The sequence below is a fragment of the Aethalodelphis obliquidens genome, unplaced genomic scaffold, assembly GCF_003676395.1.
Source record: "Aethalodelphis obliquidens isolate GAN/ISIS:26980383/991018 unplaced genomic scaffold, ASM367639v1 scaffold31, whole genome shotgun sequence".
Taxonomy (NCBI): Eukaryota; Metazoa; Chordata; class Mammalia; order Artiodactyla; family Delphinidae; genus Aethalodelphis; species Aethalodelphis obliquidens.
The window spans coordinates 13,615,352-13,625,010 of NW_020837975.1; the positions used below are offsets into that span (position 1 = coordinate 13,615,352).

General features: G+C 48.5%; 1 protein-coding gene across 20 annotated transcripts in view; it reads right to left on the reverse strand.

Annotated features, from left to right (window-relative positions):
* TRERF1 (transcriptional regulating factor 1) overlaps nucleotides 1-9,659 on the reverse strand; it is a 229,467-nt gene that overhangs the window by 90,718 nt on the left and 129,090 nt on the right. The window contains exon 4 of one of the 20 annotated variants that reach the window (XM_027127244.1): nucleotides 1,195-1,352. The exons of 18 other annotated variants lie outside the window; for them this stretch is intronic. The gene's annotated coding sequence lies outside the window, so the exon portion shown is untranslated. Of the gene's footprint in view, nucleotides 1-760; nucleotides 1,162-1,194; nucleotides 1,353-9,659 lie in introns of those variants that run through there. One more of the 20 variants, XM_027127252.1, reaches the window with a different exon arrangement.

A 9,659-nucleotide genomic window follows, 5' to 3' on the forward strand; every position in this document is an offset into this window, starting at 1 on the left:
CCAGAAGGCTGTGTTCTGGCCTTTAAGATTCAGGTCATGCTGGAAAAATACTTCCAGTTGGGTAAGAAGAGGATCTTCCACGGAGCACCCGGCTCAGTGATGCCACGGAGCATTTGGCACATCTTTGTGCCAACCTGAGAGCAAAGGACAGGAAACTGGTCTGCTTTTATGGATCTGGACCTCTGTCGTGTTTCCAACAAAGATATACACATAGAAAGAGAGCGTCCCTGATGTTCCAGGGACTGTTGGAAGGCAAATGAACCAATCCTTGCCCCCAAGGAGATCCTAGTAAGAGATGGGCTTAGAGGTTCACGTAAAAGTCAGGTGTGCGGGGAGGGAGGGAGACGCAAGAGGGAAGAGATATGGGAACATATGTATATGTATAACTGATTCACTTTGTTATAAAGCAGAAACTAACACACCATTGTAAAGCAATTATACCCCAATAAAGATGTTAAAAAAAAAAAAAAAAAGTCAGGTGTGCGAGCGGCAAAATGAACTGAGCTCTCACAGCCCAGCACAGAAGCCGCACTCATCGCTTAGGGGCTTGTTCCTTAATAGCAATCAATTGTTCGTTGGCTGGTGTTAACTCAGATGGGTCCTGACTCAAATCATCAGCAAAGGAAAATGTGTCAATTTTCACAAGCTTATTTCACGTCTTGCTTTTATCATCCTTGGGGTCCTTATAAACTGGGGAGCGAGGTTCAGGCAATATTTTGGGGTGCTCATGACTGCAGTCAAGGTTTAAGGTCTTACTTACATGAGTAAGTTATCATCCTCCTCCTGAGAAGTGAATGGGGCGCCCGAGGGGATGTTTTCCGAAGGTCCTGTAACGTGGTTCTGTCAGGCACCCAACTCCTTCCCGGACGCTGCTCTCATGGCCTGACACAAACCTGCAGCAGCCACGTCAGAGCCAGCAGCCTCCCTCCACCCTGTGGAGCTAGATAAAGGTTCTTCTCGCCCGAGAACGGACCTGAGTCCCTGGGCAAGGATGCAGGGTTCCCACCACTGTTAAGTAAAAGTACACCCCCATTCCAACGGGCACAAGGGATGGAAAAAAATCACAAGATCCAAAGGGGGCCCTGCTACTGACTTTAGCCTCCATGGGAGGAAAATATAAGAGCCTCCAAGGGCCACATGGGCCCCTCCAGTGCTTACTTAACGTGAGGAGGAAATTGCCCCACAGACACCCACCAACGGATGCAGAGACACGGAGGCCAAGGGCAGTGACGAATCCCAACGGCCACATCCGACCACCTCCAGGCCATAAGGAAATGGAGTATTTCAAGGATACAGCGAAGATATTTTTTCTTTGGGGTCGGTAGTCCTAGATAGGCTTTCAGCTGGGACCACTAAAAAGATAAACAAAACAAAGCAACTATACAGACACATGTAGCTCAAAGAGATGTGTGTGTGCGTGTCTGTGTGTGTGCGTGCACTCAAAGGGGTGTATACACACACATACATGTGAACGTGTGTGTGATACACAAGCCAAGAAGCCCCAAAGGCTTAAATGTGGAAATCTAAAAACAAAACGAAGAAAACTTCGGAAAAGCAAGTGGAACCCAACGATCTGAAGGTGGTTGAGTCATGGGGGGTTACAGCAAGCCTCAGACAGAGAGCCCAGGAGACCTGGTGGCAGCAATCACTTAACACACTCATTCCTTCCAGAACAGTGATCTCAGCAACTTCCACCATTACTACCCCCTTTCAACTTTTAAAGCAACTCAAGCCCCAACTCTAATATTCTCAACGATTATATTATCTAACGATATTATACAGGCCCATCTCATGCATCACATCTCATTTCAAAGAAGAACTGCTTGGATGGGCCCAGTCATGGTGATGTCTTGACCTGGTTAGAAAAAACGTCTCTTTGGGAATGAATCCTGTGCAGCAAATCCTCTAGCTAGGCCCAAGCATTTAGAGTGGTCACTCTCTGTGCTAAAAATCGCTGGCTCTGCGCTGGCAGCAGGACAGACCTGAGACAGGCCAGTGAAGAAGGTCACGGCTCTGATAATGGCCTCAACTCCCTCACAGGAAAAGAGATTAAACCCTGAAACCCCACCCAGATAAGGGCCACCACATACCACAGGCCCAGCGGCACCGGAACCAAAAAGGTAAAATGGGAGGGCGGGAGCGCCCCCTCTGATATCTCAAAGCTGCGAGTGATCCATCCGGCCGTGGTAGCTGCACGGCATCAAGACACCCGCTGTGTGCCTGAGTGACACATCGTGGGGGACAGGAACGGGCACTGGGGTTTCAGCCTGATAGAAGTCAGCGAGATGCTTCCACCTCTGGAGTCCTAACACCATAATGATGTGAATCTGACATGTTAGCGTCGGGACTGACCTTGCTGGATTGTATTAGGCTACCTGGCTCACAGGCCATGGAAATGACTACAACTGCTGTGCCTTCTGCACAGCCAAACCAAGCATTTATGGGATCAGTTGGGAGGATTAAAAGCAGAGAGGACAGGACTGGGCAGGGTGGAGAGTGGGGGGCACCAGGATTCAGAACTCTTGGCTCACCTGGAAGTGGGAGCCCAGAGCCCAGAAGCCCTGCTCCCAAGCGCTGGGGCCAGCACCAAGTCGATACTCCTTGATTCTACCAGGAGCTCGAGGTAGGGCAGCCCCCTGCTCACAAGTCACGGGCATGGGGAACAGCAATGATAACAGCCAACAACTCAATAGCATTTACAGTATACCAGGCACTCCTAGGTGCTTTACAGGTACTGACTCAATTCTCACCACAGCTCTACTGTGTCCATATTATTTCGCCCATTTTACAGATGAGGAAACTGAGGCACTAAGAGTTTAAGCAAGCAGATTTGAACCCAGGAAATGTGGCTCCAGAGCCTGTGCTCACCAGGGATAGCCAGGGTCTGTGCTTCCACACAGCTCTGGATTAAACAGTCAACATGAGTGTGCATGGTGAATGACATTTATCGAATGCCGGCGAGCGTGAGTGCCATCCTGAGGCACTTTCACATGCTTGAACTCTGGGATTCTCTCTCCTCCACTCTCCTCCCCAACTTCCCTGCAAGCCTGGTTACCACCTGATCCAACTCCAACTCAACCATCACTTCCTCAAGGAAACTCTGGCTCCCCCTCCACTAGGTTATTCATTGACAAGACTCCCTCTACTAAATCTTTTATCGCTGTCCACGGCTCCACATTATTTGGTTGTCTGTTTACTTAACGAAGGCTTCTCTCCCTGGCTAGACTCTAAGCCAACGCTATCCAGTAGAACTTTCTGCAACAGTGGAAGTATTTAATATTTGTGCTGTCCAATGTGGTAGCCATAGCTACGTGTGGCTGTTGAGCATTTGAAATCTGGTTGAGGGCTGAGATCCCTGCTTCCTGGACCAGCAGCATCATCATCACCTGGCAGCTAAGAAGAAGTGCAGACACTTTGCTGCACAGCAGAAACTAACACAACATTGTAAGGCAACTATACTCCAATAAAACTTAATAAAATAAATTTTCCACTCCCCCCCGCCCCCAAAAAAGAAGTACATGGGCTTCCCTGGTGGCGCAGTGGTTGAGAGTCCGCCTGCAGAAGCAGGGGACATGGGTTCGTGCCCCGGTCCGGGAAGATCCCATATGCTGCGGAGCAGCTGGGCCCGTGAGCCATGGCTGCTGAGCCTGCGCGTCCGGAGCTTGTGCTCCGCAGCGGGAGAGGCCACCACAGTGAGAGGCCCGCGTACCGCAAAAAAAAAAAAAAAAAAGAAGTACAGTCTCAGGCCCCACCCCAGACCTCCGGAATCAGAATCTGCCCTTTAACAAGAACCCCAGGTGATTCATGTGCACGTGAAAGTTTGAGAGGCCCTGCTCTAGAGTACTAGAGGAGAGCGAGAAGTTGCATTTAAACCAGCCGACTTCCATTTTTTTGATCAAAGGCACCTGACTCACTGTTATGGGTGAGCGGCAGGCCCCTCAACAATAACCAAATGGCCAAAAGCAGCAAGAGCCACAGATCAGAGAGCTGGCCTCTACTGAGCACCGTGGGGAAAGAAGCGTCACCACGTGGCACCCATACAGGAAAGAGGAAAGAAACTGGGCAGTGCGGGGCAGGGGAGCCAGTGCTCTGACAAGATGGGGATTCTGTGAGGCAATGGGAAAAACAGATCTGGGCCACAGGGATGTGAATAGAGGGTGCAGCCATGCACACACGTGTGCACACATGCACATGCACAGAGGTGTGGAATTCAAAATGGTGCTGAAGGGGTATCCCGTCTTTGAGCTACTAACAGAAGCTCAGTGTCCTAAGTTAAATGCGTCTATTCATTAAAATGGAATTTACAAAGAAATTAGCAAGCTCCACCATTAACCTTTGAAAAGCAGCTCTCTTGCTTCTGAGAATCATGGGCTGGAAACTGGAGCAAAGGTAGATCCACAAGGGTGCTGCCTTGCCTCCTCCCTCCCTATGCTCCATTCCCGCCTAGCAGGACTTCAGACGGCTCTCCCTGAATCCAGCCTGCAGTGCTGCACACACACTTTGCTGGTGATCAGCCTCGTTGCTGGAATGGGACCTACAAGATGCCCTTCCACACCACAACACGCTTGTACTGTACTACCATTCACATGTAGGAAACTCCTAGGAGCATCTGTTTTTTCTGTGGTGATGATTCAACATATATTTGTTTTTATTTTTATTTGTTCACAGTTGGTCTATGCCCAACGGCTGGCTGGATAACCCTCCAGCCATTCCTAACCCCTCTTGCCCACCTCTACTCCCAAGGCTGGAAAAGCTTACTAATCCCTTCAAGCCTCCCTTGCAGCTTTGGGGCAACCACATCTTACTCCCAAGACTGACAACACAAGAAGCCAAAACACTAAGGAGGGCAAAGCAGAGAAACTGAAAACACTCCTGTCCTTGACGTCACTGTGGAACTGCCAGATCAACACCAGACAACCACTGTGTTCACCCCAACTTCTTGTTTTATGAGAGGATGTGTTACTCAGACCACGATTCATTTGCTTTTCTGTTACTCATAGCCAAAAGCATGCCTGTGGTCTTTTCCTATCCCCAACTCCTCTCCCCCCTATATGCTTCACCTCTTTGCCCACTTACTATTTCCATCTAGTTTTTGCACCAGCCTCCAGACTGCTCCATTTTCCCTTATTCTTTTCCTATTCACATCCTCCACTCCCAGCCCATAATATAACAGGCTCAGATGCCCAACCTCCATTTCTGAAAGGTCAAGTCTGAACGTCCAGTCGTTGGTCCTCATGCAGCAACCTCTTCTGATCTCTGGCAACTTTAGCCTAGCTACAAATTTTACCCAAACCTGAAAGAACAATGAGCAAATTCCATTATTGTGTTTCTTTACTTCTTGGATTACTGTTATGAGCTAATAAAGGTATGTAAGGATATTTCTCAAGTGCATTTATACTGAACAAATCTTGAATTTCATAACAGGTATGCAGACTCAGCCAGCTCATCCAGGCTGACACACCAACTAAGACAGAAGGCCTTGAATAAGGAACATCTGAGAGCAGATGTGTAAACAGAAACACAACGTATGAACTAGCCCAGTGCTCTTCCTAACACACACTGATGTCATCTGGACGCTACTTGGCTGGGCCCTGCAGCCTCCCTCCAGCAGTTATCTGGATATGTGATTAGGAAAAATGTATTTTAATTTTGATTAAGCTTAAGATTTCCATCTTTCAGTTTACTACTTAATGCACATTCAAACCAACATGTTTTCTGCAACTATGGACACGCCTCAGCCTCCTTCAGGTGGCGAAGCGCTGAAAGGCAGGAACCGGGTCCAAATGGCACTGCGTCCTTCCACGCTGCACCCACCCGGGGCCAGGTCTGATCCCATCCCCCAAAACAACAGCAACCAAGTCAGAATTAGAAATTCTATGGCAGTTGCCAGTCACAACCAGACAGCCACTTCTTACCTGTACCTGCTACAGAAATGAGTCACAGTTTCAGGGCTCCCTCATCTCAAGAATGATTCACAATTTTTTGTGACTCAGACACACCACCCCATTCCTGCTCTAGTTCATCAGGAGTGTGGAGTGAAAGCTTCAAGGGATGGACAAGTACCCCAAGAGTAACTTGGGTGGGGGGCAGGCAGGCAGACCAGAGAGGGATGGGGGTTCACCAGGGTCATCACACAAGGTTGAGCATATTCTCCAACTGCAATGCTTGATCTGCCCAAACAGGAATCTTGCTGCCACGTTCAGATGTATTCATCAGCACGCAGACTGATCTATTTGTTCTTTTACAGCGGGTATTTTCCCCCTTCCTTAGCTTTGTTTCTTCTTCACATACCACACAAAAAGCTTCATAAGGGTCACCTTTCCCCAGCCATAAATATGAGCAAGAAAGAAAACTCTCTTATCAGATCACATTAAATTAACATTTTGAAGATTCTTCTGAAATGATCAATTTCTTTCTGGAACTTTCTCTGACGAGTACATCACTCTGTCATAACAGAGCCAGCTGACTGGTGTTTAAAGCAGAATCTTTATGCACTGAGCACTTGCCTATGGGTGCTGGGAAATTGCTCAGAACCGATCACCCCGAGGCCCCTGCGGGTTCTAAGGTGCTGAGGGCCCATGGGCGGTGACTGGCTCCCAAGGAGTACCCCGCTTGTGTGCAGGAGTGAGCCCAGCCCGGTGGCTTCCCATCACATCCTTCCAGATTTGGCTACGGGACTTTCATGACCCCAAATCATTTACCAGCAGAGCAGGGGGTGGAAAGAACAAGAGGCTTTATAGATAGAAAGCTCTGGGCATGAACCCAGCTTTGTGTGACCCCAGGCATCTTACTTAACTTCTCCAAGCCTCATTTTCTCATCTGTAAGTTAACACTTGCCCTGCAGGGCTGTTTTAAGAAACACAAAGAGTGCGGGAAGTTTCTGGCCCAGCTGGGATGCTCAACACTCCTCGATTACCAATAATTTTCCTCCTTATCACCATAGCGAGGATACTCCAGAAACACACTCACTCACCTATGTGATGCAGAATCACTTAAGTGCACGTACTGCCTGGTCTGTGTGTGTAGCCGGTCAGGGTTTTCATTCTCTGGCACGTCCGTGGGTCTGCCTTAGATTCTAAGGCCCCAGGGATGGGAGCGGAGTGAGGGCAGGGCAAGGTCTGGATAACGTAGCAGAAGAAGGCACGTTCCCTTCGGAGATGAGGTGCCTGTTACTCTTCTGGGAGATGTGGTTTACCATCACAATTCAGTGGGTTAGCCAGCTATCTGAATGATGCAGAGGCCCCAGATCTAACCCTGACTCAGCTACTTCTTCCAAAGCCATGGAGCCCACACCCCTTCCACAGCCAGCTGTTTGATGAATAAAATGATCACCAGTCACAAAAAGCAAGTTACCACAACCTCCCGGCACTACCAGAAGCAAATGAAACATCTGTTCCTCAATCCATCTTGGACGTAATGGGGATAGGAGTTTCGACTTTATTTGTAGCAAGGATGGCACTGAAGTGTTCAATATCAATTCATATGCCAACACCCCTCTTTCCTGCAACCCCAGGCTTTCGTAATTATTAGTGGAGCCATCTGCTCAGACAAATGAAATGTGCAATCTCCTGTACATATAATTAGTGAAGTCATTTTAATTAATTAAACAAATTAATTAATTGCAAGGAGAGTGCAACCATATCTTAGGAACTGCATCCAACTCATTTATTCTGCATGTGTCTAGTGGGCTCCTACTGAGGGCAGAGCCCCACACTCGTGCTCTGAGAAGATGAAGATGCTCCTGACATCTTCACCATCAGTAGAGATGGAACCCAATATGTAGTCGCCGATGACCATCCATTCTGCTGAGGGTGACCAATTCATCCTGGTTTTACTGGGATTGTCTTGGAGTCAAAGTTCAGGTCAGGAGACCCCCGCTGATCCCAAACAAACCAGGTCATCCTGCTTCTACTTGACTTGAGTCCAAGTTCATCACTGGACACTGACCACTGGAAAGACAATGGCTAATATTGGGCATCCTGCAACATGGCCCCCTGCCATAGCAGACACTGCTAATCGATTAACGAGCTCCTACTTGCTTCCAGACTGAGCCAGCTCCAAAGCCATCTCACCTTTGCTCCAGGCAGCCACTATTAATCACCCTGAATAGGAGGGTCAGAAAATTAATTTTCCATCTATGCCCTAGAATCATAGAAGCTCTAGGCTAGCAAAGACTTTTGAAGTCTAGTAATCACTCATCCAGAACTTAAATCCCCTCTAGAGTATCCTCCACAAGTAACCAGCCAGCCTCTCCTTATATACTTCTAATGATGGGGAACTCACTACCTCTTAAAGCAACTCTTCCTATCTTCAATAGTTTTGGCTGCCAAGCTCCTTCCTTAAATTACTAAAGTGTCTCTCTTATCAGTCTCTTTTTGGGGACCACATTATGGTGCTTCAAATAATGAAACACAGTTACTAAATTCCTCCCAAGTCTTCCCTTTTCCAGGCCCAATTTCCTTATATGTTACTCACATGACTTGGTTTAAAGTTGGAGTGCTGTCCCAGTCGTACAACAACCCACCTAAGCCCCTCTTGGGGTGTGGTACCCAAGGATGCCCCCCATGCCAGTTACCTTGCTCCTGGCAGATTCTCTACTCTGCTATAGCATCTGGCAGCTCCACCAGGCACTGGCTCATACCAACACCCTGACGCCGTTTCTGAACATGCTACTGTTGAGCCACAGCTCCATCCATCTGCCACAGGACCTCCTGGGAGCTTAGCAGTCCCGCGACAGGAGAAACCCCATGAGATGGTAAGAAAATATCGTATAAATTACCGACTGCCAATTTCCCGGTTACAAACAACTTGCTCTAAAGGTCTGCTTAAAAGTAATTGTTCAGAATCTTGACAGCATGTAGCCACAGAAACCATATTTTAAATGATGGTTAGACTCCCAGGCCAGCCCACAAAAGCCTTCTGAACTCATAATGTACCTGCAGCATAAAACTAACAGTGCTATTTTAACTCCACGCAGCCACCATTTATATTATGGTTTCCACGGTAACACACTCTGCGCTCCATTTCAGAGAACCAGACACAAAGTAAACCTGGTGCTGCCTTTACTCTAGGTTGTCCCTGTGGGTGGCGGGGTGGATGGGGGTGTTGACCTCAGGGGAGAAATGACCCTAGTCACTGGCACCCCAGCTCCGTTCAGACCCACAGGTCCTTTAAAGTGTGTGGTCCTAAAGGTCCAACGGCCTACACACATGAAGGCCTGCCAGGACCAGGTGAGCTGTGAGGCTGCTGCCCGGAGGCCATCGGGAAGGAGGCCAGGGATCATGGTTATGGGGTTTGGTTGTGTTTGTGGTGCTGGTGCTTTTCAACCATCTCCCACAGACACAAGAACGGGGATGGTTCTCAAAATCAGAAATTTAAAACTAGCAAAGCCACTAATGATCGCGTCCCTCTCTAAGTCCTTAAGAGGGATAGTTACAAGCTGGTGTTTACGGAGATTGGAGGGGAGGGAGAAGAAGACGCATTGACACCGAATGGACAGCAGTGGGGATGCCGAGCAGAGCTTCTGAGTCTCAGTTCTTCCTTGTGGAAATTCCACACCCTTCCTTCTTTCCGCCTTGACCAACCAGGCCACCCTCCCTCCCCGCCCCCGGCGACCCCGAGAGCTGCTTCTCTTCTGAGGAGACTATGCAGCAATCAGG